The sequence below is a fragment of the Dipodomys spectabilis genome, unplaced genomic scaffold (genome assembly GCF_019054845.1).
Source record: "Dipodomys spectabilis isolate Male_0828 unplaced genomic scaffold, ASM1905484v1 ptg000002l, whole genome shotgun sequence".
In the NCBI taxonomy this organism is placed as follows: Eukaryota; Metazoa; Chordata; class Mammalia; order Rodentia; family Heteromyidae; genus Dipodomys; species Dipodomys spectabilis.
Window position 1 is genome coordinate 2,197,977 of NW_024870679.1, and position 12,454 is coordinate 2,210,430.

The 12,454-nt window shown below is 40.1% G+C and overlaps 1 pseudogene; it reads right to left on the reverse strand.

Moving 5' to 3' along the window:
* Nucleotides 1-3,908: 3,908 nt before the first annotated feature.
* LOC122109041 lies at nt 3,909-4,673 on the reverse strand (annotated as a pseudogene).
* Nucleotides 4,674-12,454: the final 7,781 nt, after the last annotated feature.

The window sequence follows — 12,454 nt, forward strand, 5'->3', positions numbered from 1 at the left end:
CAAAAGTCATGGTACTGTAGCTGGGTGCCAGTGGCTCATACCTCTAACCCTAGCTACTCAGGGGCTGAGATCTGAGGATGACAACTCAAAGCTAGCCCAGGCAGGGAAGTCTGCAGACTTATCTCCTATTAACCACTAAAACCCAGAAGTGATAGAGAGCTTTGAGCAAAAAAGTTCAGGAACAGTGCCCAGGCCCTAGGCAGTACCAATACCCCCACCACTTTCCCCAACACAATACAATAACTTGACTGAGAGAATTCTTTAGCTGAACAGCATGTCAAGGACACAGTGAGATTATTGGAAGATTAAAGCATGCTACTGTGATAAAGTGCAGAGAGAAAGTTATTTAGAAAGCCAGTAGCTCTGCTGAAAAGCACAAAATTTCCACTAGAATCTCACCAATGTTTGGATCCCAGTTCCTACTGGGAAGAGATTCTGTCTAGCCACCCATAATATTTGAGGGGAAATGAATGAAATGATAGCTCCAGTGAAGCCCAGCTCTTCAGCTGCTGGTCAGATTGATTTGTCTTCCCACTCTAGGAACCTGGCAAAAGAAAGGGCATGTTATTTTCTGGAGGTTACATTTTCTTATGTACTATCCTTTCATAGAAAACACCTTGTAAGTTAAAAATTTTATAATTATAATTTTACTACTTGGCAATACTGGGGTTTGGACTCATGGCTTCATGCTTGCTGGGCAAGTGCACTATCACCTGAATCACAAGTGTAGCACTCAGGAAAAGGAGCAGAAAATTTTGAGCCAGAAACATTGGATAGAAACAGATTCTGAGATTCTTAAATGTATGAATTAATGGAGACTGGTAGCTGATAGCAAATGCTGAAAGATCTAGACATGTTTTTTTTTTTTTATTTTTGTTTTTGTTTTTCTAGTTCTGGGGCTTGAACTCAGAACTCAGAGCCTGGATATTGTCCCTCAGCTCTTTTGCTGAAGGCTAGCATTCTACCATGTGGGCAACAGCTCCAATTCCTGATGTTTTGGTGGTTAGTTGGAGGTAAAGAGTAGGACTTACTAGCCTGGGCTGTCTTTGAACCGGGATCCTTAGATCTCTGCCTCCTGAGTAGCTAAGTTTACAGGCGTGATCCACAAGCACTGTACCTACTTGTGGGCTTTTTGTTTGTCTGTTTGTTTTAGGGAGAACCATATATGAAAAAAATAAGATTTTAGCAGAGCCATGGAAATTACGGAAGCAATTCTAGAACTGAATTTGATATAAGAAAACACAGGAATGAATTGATGAATTGATAAGACAAGAATTCACATCTAAGATGTGAAAGTAAAATCAAATGTCTATCTGTCCTGTGATTGAGGAGTACAAGGTAAAGGTGAGAAAGGAGTCCAGAAAAAAAAAGATTTGAAGAGATAAAGGACTTTTTTTTAATTGTTGGAAGCTAACCCAGAGAACAGTCAACAAAGTCATGATTGGTTGTTGTTGCTATTACCAAAAAATAAAACCAACCTTATTAAAAAAGGAGCCTCAACAAAGGCGCTTTCAGTTTTGCAGAAGAAAAATAACAGGTTGCCAGCACCACCTGCTGTTACCAGAGTAAATGTTCATGTCATGTTTGTTCTTACGATTGAGGTCCAGCCACACCCTGGGGTTAATTGAGGTCATTTGCTATCAGAGCTGCTACAAGAACACAATTTTCCTACAGGTTGTTTTTATAGTCAATTCTTCAAACAGAAGGACTGTTTACAAGGATTTGGTGCTGAATCTTGGTGGCTCACACCTGTAATTCTAGCTACTCCGAAGGTTGACATTGTGGCTCAAAGTCAGCACAGGCAGAAGAAATATGAGACTCTTTATCTCTAGTTAACCATCAAAAAGAAGTAGAGCTGTGGGTCAAGTGATAGAGCATCTGTCTTGAGTGGAAAAAGCTCAGGAACAGCACCGAGGCCCTGAGTTCAAGCCCTGGTACTACATGCGCGCGCGCGCGCGCACACACACACACACACACACACACACACACACACACACACACACACACACACACACACACACACACACACACACACGACTTCATGTATAGGGAAACTATCACTGTAGAGAAGAGAGCCTTGATTTTTTTTTCTATTTTTTTTTTTTTTTGGCTGGTCGTGGGGCCTGAACTCTGGGCCTGGGCACTGTTCTTCAGTTCTTCAGCTCAAGGCAAGTACTCTACCACTTCAGCCACAGTGCCACTTCCAGCTTTTTCTGCTTATGTGGTGCTGAGGAATCGAACCCAGGGCTTCATGCATGCTAGACAAGTGCTCTACCACTGAGCCACCTTCCCAGCCAGAGCCTTGATTTTTTTAAAGCAAATTTTAATTAGTTTTTATTGAAAACTACAAGGAATGCTAAATGTCCATTTTTCAATAAGTAAATACAGTAACTAACTCAAAATAAAACAAAACATACTTCTAAATAGCTATTATTTTCCTGTTTGGAACAGTTTATGGTTTTTCTTTTGTCATAAAAATGGGAATGTACCTATACAAGGCTCAAAATAAGCCATCTTTTTTAAATAGAAAGGTAATGATTCACAAAAGACTATGAATAGAACATGTAACTAGTTGATACAAATCTAACAAGATTTATTAAAATCAGTCACATTTAATAACACATCTGGTGTTTTTGTATAAAATCTACGAAGAAAAGAATTTATCAATGTCTCAAAAAGTGGTTTTGTTCATCGGCAATCTGACAGTTTACCATAAAAAGTGTTGTCTGAGATATAAGCAAATGTGACATCATTATTCTTTTTTTTTTTTGGGTCCGGTTGTGGGGCCTGAACTCTGGGCCTGGGCACTGTCCCTCAGCTCTTCAGCTCAAGGCTAGCGCTCTACCACTTGAGCCACGGCGCCACTTCCGGCTTTTTTCTTTTTGCTTATGTGGTGCTGAGGAATCGAACCCAGGGCCTCAGGCATGCAAGGCAAGCGCTCTACCACTGAGCCACCTTCCCAGCCCCAATATCATTATTCTTGAACTCTTAAGGCTCGAGACTTTCCACCCAATAAAATAGCTAAAGATCTGAAACGGAGAAAAGTATACTTGAGTACAAACAGCTTGTGAAACTTAATAATTTTGTTTTTGCATCATCAGAGGGTATTCCTGAACTTAGAACCAACTTGCCAGCTCAGTTTGCAGGTCAAATGGGAGACACTTCCGTGCACAACTCTGTTGGATTCATTCCTGTGTGTGCCGATGTCTGATGCAGGCAGGCTGTTTCTCCCCATTTCATAGTAACTCAATCTTCCTACTAGCAAAAAGAGGTAAGAAGCCCCTGGAAACTCAAGGTGGGGGATTTCTCTCAATATTCTTCTTCTTCTTCTTTTTTTTTTTTTTGGTCTGTTGTGGGGCCTGAACTCTGGGCCTGGGCGCTGTCCCTCAGCTCTTCAGCTCAAGGCTAGTGCTCTACCACTTGAGCCACAGTGCCACTTCCGGCTTTTTTCTGCTTATGTGGTGCTGAGGAATCGAACCTAGGCCTCATGTATGCAAGGCAAGCACTCTATCACTGAACCGCCTTCCCAGCCCTCCTCTCAATATTCTTATTTTGATGTTTGGAATTCTTGTGCCATATTCTAGAGCAAGTTGCTCAAGAACTGCTATGCCCAGGGGACTGATGAGAAAAAAGCTCTATTTACTCTTTGTGATTGGATGCACAGATGAAATAATGACACATAATAACAGAAGTTGGTTGTTAATAAATCATGTCCTCACCTATCAGCGCTTTTGGAGCAGACAAGATCTTGTTTTCTAGCTCCTGTAGCTTTAACACTGCCATGTCAATGATGCCTATGTCCAGGGATCAGTTGAAAAGACCATCATACTCCTTTTCTCTCAGCTCATCCATTTGCACTGTCTCTTGGTCGCCAGTTTATCTGAATGGTTACTTCTCAACATTGTCTGCTATTGCTCATTGGGGTGTTCTCTATTGCCTCCATGTTTTGTGGGCTGGTTGGGAGGGGGCGCCTGGAAGGGGTGGGCCCCAGTGGGGAGACTGTGAGGCACACCCATGATACCCAGCGGATACCTGTATGTGGCACCATTGAGCTCTGGATGAATTGCTTGCTGGTCCATTACTGACCAAGGAGCTGATGTGACAAAGAATTGCTTGTTGACACTGTTTCTTAAGCTTTCTGGAAAGGATGCAACCTGTGATGGTGCTGCTGATCTCTATGGCGGCTGCCTCCCTCCCTCATCTCTAGTGCGGCTTGCTCACGTACCAGGTTGTGTATGGGGTACAGATGAGATTTGGTGCATCTTTGAGTGGATCCTGGGCAAAGTGAAAGGACTCTGATTCATGCAGAATTCATCCAAAACTGCCCCTCGTATCCTGCCCTCCTTGAGTGCCTGGGCTAAGGCTTTCTTCCACCAGGAACACCCCTGCCTCATCTGATTGATAGCAAAGTCATTGATGAGCTGATCATTTTGTTCATTGAAATTGCAGCACAGGAAAACACAGCCAATCTGACACAGCAGGTCCAGTAGGGTGTAGACACTCTACACGCCCAGAGACCCCTCTATCCTGTCCTGCAAGTAGGGGTTATAAAATATGATGTTGAGTCCAAAAGCCTTAGCTCAAACAGCAATTGCCTGCCCTATGTGACTAAAGCTGATGAGACCCAGTGTGTTCCCATGGATCTGGGCTACTCCCAAGGCCACCTCACACATCGGCTCCTTGCAGAGCCTTGGGTTTTGAATTCAAGAAGAATCATGATCTAACCTATCAGTTTTTCTCAATTTTCCGGTGTGTACTCTGAATAATCCTTCCCATCCCTACCCATCTGGACAAAAGAATGAAAGAGTGGCAAGGTGCCACTAAGCGCTTGGTGAGTCTAGGCCCTGCTCCCTTTCTGTTCATCTTAGTCTTTTTCTGGCAGCTGCAGGGGAGAAAAGGGCCATCGGCCAATCACTGCTTGCAGCCGTATGTTTTTATGTGTGTTCGTAGAATAGGTTGGTTATAGAGCTTCTTCTCACATTGACGATCTTTGGCAGCCATCTCTTTCTCCTGACTGCTGCTGTCCTTACAAGACTCCAGAGTCCTGGTGAGGTTTGTAGTTACATTCACATGTCTGAAGTTAACAGATAACACCCTTGCCACACTTCTCACACAGACTAACTGGAACTCCGTTAATCTGTTGACATGATTGGTCTTCCAGACTTCTGTCAGAATTTGCAATCTTTAAACAAAGTTCAATTGCACGTACAAGAGTTTTCATTGCTTTGGGAGAACCACATCGTAGCATGTACATAATGTTAAATAAAAGCAAACCCTAATCTGGAAAAACCTCTCCCAGCATTGGAAGGCATAGACAACCAAAGTTTACTCCTGAATAAAATGTCTTAGTGTTCAATATCTGTAAGGTTTTTTGTTTGATTTTTTAATTTCTTTTTGTTGCTGTTTTGCATTGGAGATTGAAAATAAGGCTTCTGGAGTGTGTTTTTTTTTTTTTTTTTTAAATTTTATTTTATTTTATTTGAGAACATAGTGTACAGAGGGGTTACAATTACATGGTCAGGATAATGCATACATTTCTTACCAAGCATTGCAGCCTCCTCCTTCACCTCCCTTCCCAGCCTCCCCCCTCCCCCCCACCCAATCATACCCCCCCTCCCCCCCTCCGACATTGTAAAGCTGGTTTTGACATGACATTTTGTACTTCTCATTGTTGCAACAGGTCCACCTGAATCCTTAAACGACTTGTTTGTCCCCATCTCCTCCACATGTTATACTGACATCAAATATAGTGAAAGCAGGGGTTACACTGTGGGGGAGGGACATACAAAGCAACCAAGAAATAATCTTATATATGTGTTAGAAACACATGCATGAAAGAAACAAAAACATTAAAATACATATTTGAGGGTTCGTTTTCCTAACATCACCTTCTCTGACTTTTTCCGCTTGACTCATACCTATACTAGATATTGCAAATAAGGGAAACCATGGGACCTATGTTTCTTTGGGCCTGGCTTACTTCACTTAATATAATTTTTTCCAAGCCTTTCCATTTCCTAACAAATGGGGCAATGTCATTCTTTCTGATGGAGGCATAGAATTCCATTGTGTATATATACCACATTTTCTTGATCCATTCATCTATTGAGGGGCATCTGGGTTGGTTCCATATCTTAGCTATGGTAAATAATGCTGCAATAAACATAGTTGTGCTGGTAGCTTTAGTGTGGTCTTTTTTGTAAACATTAGGGTAAATGCCCAAAAGTGGGATTGCTGGGTCATAGGGGAGCTCTATGTGGAGTCTTTTGAGGAACCTCCATACTGCTTTCCAAAGTAGTTGAACAAGTTTACATTCCCACCAACAATGAAGTAAGGTTCCTTTCTGTCCACATCCCCTCCAGCATCTGTTGTTGTTAGAGTTCTTGATTTTTGCTGTTCTAACTGGAGTGAGGTGATATCTCAATGTTGTTTTGATTTGCATTTCTTTTATGGCTAGGGATGTTGAACATTTCTTCATGTGTCTATTGGCCATCCTTCTTTCTTCTTCAGAGAAGCTTCTCTTTAAGTCTTTCGCCCACTTACTTATTGGGCAGTTGTTTCTTTGAGGATTTGTTGTTGGGTGGTTTAATTTTTTGAGTTCCAAGTATATTTTAGATATGAGACCCTTGTCCGTTGTATGGCTAGTAAAGATCTTCTCCCAGTCCGTGGGCTTTCTATTGATCTTGCTAGCTATGTCATTTGCCCTGCAGAAGCTCTGCAACCTTATACAATCCCATTTGTCCAACCTTTCTTTGATTTGTTGTGTTTCCGGGTCTCTATTCAGAAAATTTCGGCCTGAGCCAAGGAGACCCAGGGTTTCTCCTATTCCATCGTGTAATGTTTTCAGAGTGTCTGCTTTGAGTTCAAGGTCTTTGATCCATTTGGAGTTGATTCTGGTGCAGGGTGATATATAAGGATCTAGCTTTAGTTTTCTACATGTAGTTAACCAGTTTTGCCAGCACCATTTACTGAAGAGGCTGTCTGTCTTCCATTCTATTGTTTTAGCTCCCTTATCAAAGATTAGATGGCTATAGGTCTGTAGGTTCATTTCTGGGTTTTCAATTCTATTCCATTGGTCCTGAGGTCTGTTCTTATGCCAATACCAAGCTGTTTTGATTACTATGGCTTTATAGTAGAGTTTGAAATTTGGTATTGCTATTCCTCCAGCAGTGTTCTTTCCGTTGAGGAGCGTTTTTGCTATTCGGGGTCTTTTATTGGTCCATATGAATTTTTGGATTGCCTCTTCTATTTCCTTGAAGAATGAGGGTGGAATTTTGATAGGTATTGCATTGAATTTGTAGATAGCCTTGGGAAGTATTGCCATTTTCACGATGTTAATCTTTCCAATCCAGGAGCATGGGAGGTTTTGCCATTTTTTAAGTTCTGTGTTGATTTCCTTTTTCAAGATTTTAAAGTTTTCATCATAGAGGTCCTTCACTTCTTTAGTTAAGTTAATTCCTAGGTATTTTATTTTTTGTGGGGCTATTACAAATGGAGTTGCTTTCCTAATTTCAGCCACACTTTTCTCATTGTTGGCATACAGAAAAGCCATTGATTTTTGAGGGTTAATTTTATAACCTGCTACTTTGCCAAAGTTTTGAATCAGCTTGAGTAATTTGGGAGTGGAGTCTATGGGATTCTTTAAATACAAGATCATGTCATCTGCAAAGAGGGAGAGTTTTATTTCTTCTTTCCCTATTTGGATCCCCTTTATGTCTGCATCTTGTCTTATTGCTGTAGCTAGGCATTCTAATACTAGATTGAAGAGAAGTGGAGAGTGGGCATCCTTGTCTTGTTCCTGAGTTAAGAGGAAATGGCTTTAGTTTTTCACCATTGAGTATAATGCTGGCTGTAGGTTTGTCATATACAGCCTTTATTGTATTGAGGAATGTTCCATGGATTCCTAATTTTTCCAAAACCTTCATCATGAAGGGGTGTTGGATCTTGTCGAATGCTTTTTCTGCGTCTATTGAGATAACCATGTGGTTCTTATTCTTGCTCCTGTTGATGTGATGAACAATATTAATTGATTTGCGTATATTGAACCAGCTTTGCATCCCTGAAATGAATCCTGTTTGATCGTGGTGTATGATTTTTTGGATGAATTGTTGAAGTCGGTTGGCCAAAATTTTGTTGAGAAGTTTTGCATCAATGTTCATCAAAGAAATGGGTCTATAGTTCTCTTTCTTTGATGAGTCCCTGCCTGGTTTTGGGATGAGGGTTATGATGGCTTCATAGAATGTGTTCGGTAGTGAGCTTTCTCTTTCAATTTCATTGAAGAGTTGGAGGAGAATTGGTGTGAGCTCTGCTTTGAAGGCCTTGTAAAATTCCGCTGTAAAACCATCTGGTCCTGGACTTTTCTTAGCTGGGAGGTCTCTTATTGCTGTTTCTATTTCAATGCTTGATATGGGCCTGTTAAGATAGTTTAACTCATCTTGGTTTAGTTTTGGCATGTCAATATTTGCTAGGAAGAGGTCCATTTCTGTCAAGTTCTCAAACTTATTAGCATAAAGTTTTGAGAAGTATTCCCTTATAATGGTCTGAATCTTGGTTGTTTCCGTGGTGATGTTTCCATTCTCATCTCTGAGTTTATTAATTTGGGTGTGTTCTCTTCTTTTTCTGATAAGATTTGCTAAGGGTCTGTCAATTTTGTTAAGTTTTTCGAAGAACCAACTCTTTGTTTTGTTGATTCTTTCTATAGTTTTTTTGGATTCTAATTCATTTAATTCTGATTTAATTTTGATTATTTCTTTCAGTCTACTGGATTGGGGTTTATCTTGCTGCTCTTTTTCAAGGAGGTTTAGATGTGTCATTAAATTGTTAGTTTCAGATCTCTCCGATTTGTTGATGTAGGAGCTCAGAGCTATAAACTTGCCTCTGAGTACTGCCTTTGCTGTGTCCCAGAGGAGCTGGTATTTTGTGTGTTCATTTTTGTTGAATAGCATGAACATTTGAATTTCCTTTCTAATCTCTTCCATGACCCACTCATGATTCAGCAGTGTGTTGTTCAGCCTCCATGTGATACAGGACTTTCTTTGGTGGCTTTTGGTGTTGAGTTCTAATTTTATTCCCTTGTGGTCAGAGAGAATGCAAGGTATAACTTCAATGTTTCTGAATTTAGACAAGTTTGCTTTGTGGCCTAAAATGTGGTCTATTTTAGAAAACGTTCCATGTGCTGCTGAGAAAAACGTGTATTCTGATGCTGCTGGGTGAAATGTTCGGTAAATGTCTGTTAAGTCTAGTTGATCTATGCAGCTGTTTAGATCTGCGGTTTCTCTGTTGAGTTTTTGCCGAGTTGATCTATCTAGTGGGGAGAGTGGTGTGTTAAAATCCCCAACAATTAATGTCTTTGGATCTATATGGGATTTGAGGGAAAGTAGTGTTTCTTTGATAAATTTGGGTGCTCCATTGTTTGGCGAATAGATATTTAGAATTGTAATATCCTCCTGAAGGAGAGATCCTTTAATTAGTATGTAGCGACCTTCTTTATCTCTTTTCACGAATTTTAATTTGAAGTCTATTTTATCTGATATTAGGATTGCAACTCCCGCCTGTTTATGCGGTCCGTTTGCTTGGTAGATTTTGTTCCAGCCTTTAACATTGAAAATGTGTTTGTTTTTACGGGCAAGATGTGACTCCTGCAGGCAGCAGATAGAAGGGTCTTGTTTTTTAATCCAACTAGACAGTCTATGTCGCTTAATTGGAGAGTTCAGTCCGTTAACATTAAGAGATAGGACTGAGAGGTATTTGGGAGTTCCTGCCATGTTATCTACCTTCTTGGGGGCTGCGAAAACTGGGTTCTTCCTATGGTTCTTGGATTCTCAGTTTGGGTGCAGTTTCTTGCCCTTTATTGTGGTCTTGTTGGTTTTCTATGTGTAGGACATCTTTAAGAATCTTTTGTAGGGCTGGTTTGGTGGAGATGTATTGTTTCAATTTTTCTTTGCTATGGAAGGTTTTTATTTGGCCTTCAGTTATGAAGGAGAGTTTAGCTCGGTACAGTATTCTTGGCTGATAGTTGTTTGTTTTTAGGGCATGGCATACATCATTCCAGGCTCTTCTTGCTTTGATTGTCTCTGCTGAGAAATCTGAGGTGATTCTAATTGGTTTCTCTTTATAAGTGATTACCCTTTTCTCTCTGACAGCTTTAAGGATCTTTTCCTTGTTCTGCGTTGATCCTGTGTGGATTATAATGTGGCAGTGGGATGTCCTATTCTGGTCTGGTCTATTTGGGGTTCTAAAGGCTTCTTGTATCTGGACAGGCCTATCTTTTTGCATGTTTGGGAAGTTCTCTGCTAGGATCCTGTTAAACAAATTTCCTAGACCATTAACTTCTGTTTCTAGGTGCTCCTCTACACCCATTATCCTTAGATTAGGCCTTCTGATGGTGTCTTCCAGGTGTTGGATAGATCTATCATATTTCTTGGACTTGTCTTGGATGGTTGTATGTTCTTTCTCTATAATATCTAGGCTGTCTTCAATCCCTGAGATTCGATCTTCTGCATGGTCTAACCTGCTGTCAAGACTCTCTACTTTGTTTTTTATCTCTTTTCCTTCTAGTTGGTCAGCTTTGATGGCTTCAAGTTCTTTGTTGAAGCTCTGTTTTAGGTCTTGTATGAATTTCTTTACTTCCTTAATTTGGTGTTCAGTGTTTGTCCTCAAATTGCTTAGTTGATTGGTTATGGTTTCTTTGGGCTCCCATTCCTTCTGTTGGGTTCCATTCAGCATTCCCTTTGTGGTCTCCCTGACTTCCTTCAGCTCTTTCTTAATGGATTCCATGAATGCCTTTAGTGATCTTTGTGTGTTCTCTACCTGGTCTCTCAATTCCTGTATTACTCTTTGATTAGCTTCCTCCCGTTCGTGGGATTCCTGCAGATCTCTTTGAGTGTTCTCAGCCTGCTCACGCCATTCCTCCCTTTCTCTTTGAGTATTCTCAAGTTGTTCACGCAAATCCTGTATCAGTTTTTGAGTAGCTTCCTCACGCTTATGATATTCCTGTATAAACTTCTGGGATGCCTCCTCTCTCTCCCTATCACGCTCATACAGAGTCCTTTGTACGTTGTCAAACTTTTCATTTATCATGTTTGCCACCAGTGTTTGTAGAGCTGTTTGGGAACTCTCCTCTGGATTATTCATTATCTCTTCTAACCCCTGATTATCAAGATTGGGAATTGAGATACCCGAATTTGCCATTTTTCTTGTGTTTTTCCGGCTTACTCTGCCTATTTGAGATGAAGATAGCACCAGTTTTGTGCTAGAACACTATCTTAAGGCAACCATCAACCAAAGTTTGCATTTGTACAGTCAATAGTCTACAGATACAATCTAGTTCAACAGATACATCTATTCGACATCAAACAACTGTATGTTAAAGGGCTTCGAACCGCAGAGAAGAATTTGGAAAACCAGAAATTATTAGGGTTAGGGAGAGATGTGGGTAAAAAATAGGAATAGATTGGTGTGGGGAGGCACAGGGAGAGTTAACTATGTCCTAATCACAATGCAGGAAGTAGGTTGAGTAGGATGCAAGTAGAGAGAGAGAGAAAAAGAAGAAAGGGAAAGGGGAATGAAAAGAGACCAGAAAAAAAAAAGAAACGTAAAGATTAATGTTATTTTAGAGATTAAAGGACCATCTATTTATAGAGGAATATGAATATGTTGAGAGAAAGGGAGGGACATAGAGGAGATGTGAAAAACTTTAAAAAAATGCTTAAAATATTATATAGGTATAAAGAGGTAGTACTGCTATTAATGAATTTAAGTCTCAGAGGTTTTGAATTGAGTAATAAGTTTGTGGATTAAGTGTGTACACAATGGGGGATAGGGTCTACTGGTTAACTACGGGTTTATCTGAGGATGTGCAGGACAAGAGTTAAGTCATATAAAGAAGAACAAAGAGGAAAAGATGGAAAGGATAGGAGAGTGAGAAGAAATGATCAGAAATTCAGTAGAGCTAGACAAAAAACAAAAAGATAATTAAGAATGAAAGAAAAAGAGAAAGAAGACAAGAAAAGAAAGGAAAACACACATTCACGTATTCCTAAAATAAAAATTATAAGAGGAGAAAGAAAAAAAAAAAGTTAATGGAAAACAATTATTTTTTCAGAAGAGGCAAAAATTAAAGATTAATAAAAGTTTTAGAAAAGCAAAAAAAAATTTTTTATATATATAAGGTAACATAGGACGAAAAAAAACAAAACAAAAAAAGAAAAGAAGAAGAAGAAAAAAAAAAAGTTCTTTGATTTTTTTTTTTTTTTTTGGGAGGGGTGGGAAGAGTCCTGTATCTCCCTTTTGTCTGTAACCAGAGTGTGGTTGGAGTCTCTGGTCAGCTTGAGGTCCTGTGGCTTGATTGGTTTCTTAAGTCAGTTTGTTGGAACAGGCAGAAAAATTCTCGGCTTTACCCAAGATTTTGAGATTCCCCCTCCCAGGTTAGTTTACTGGGAGGGTGATCTGCTTT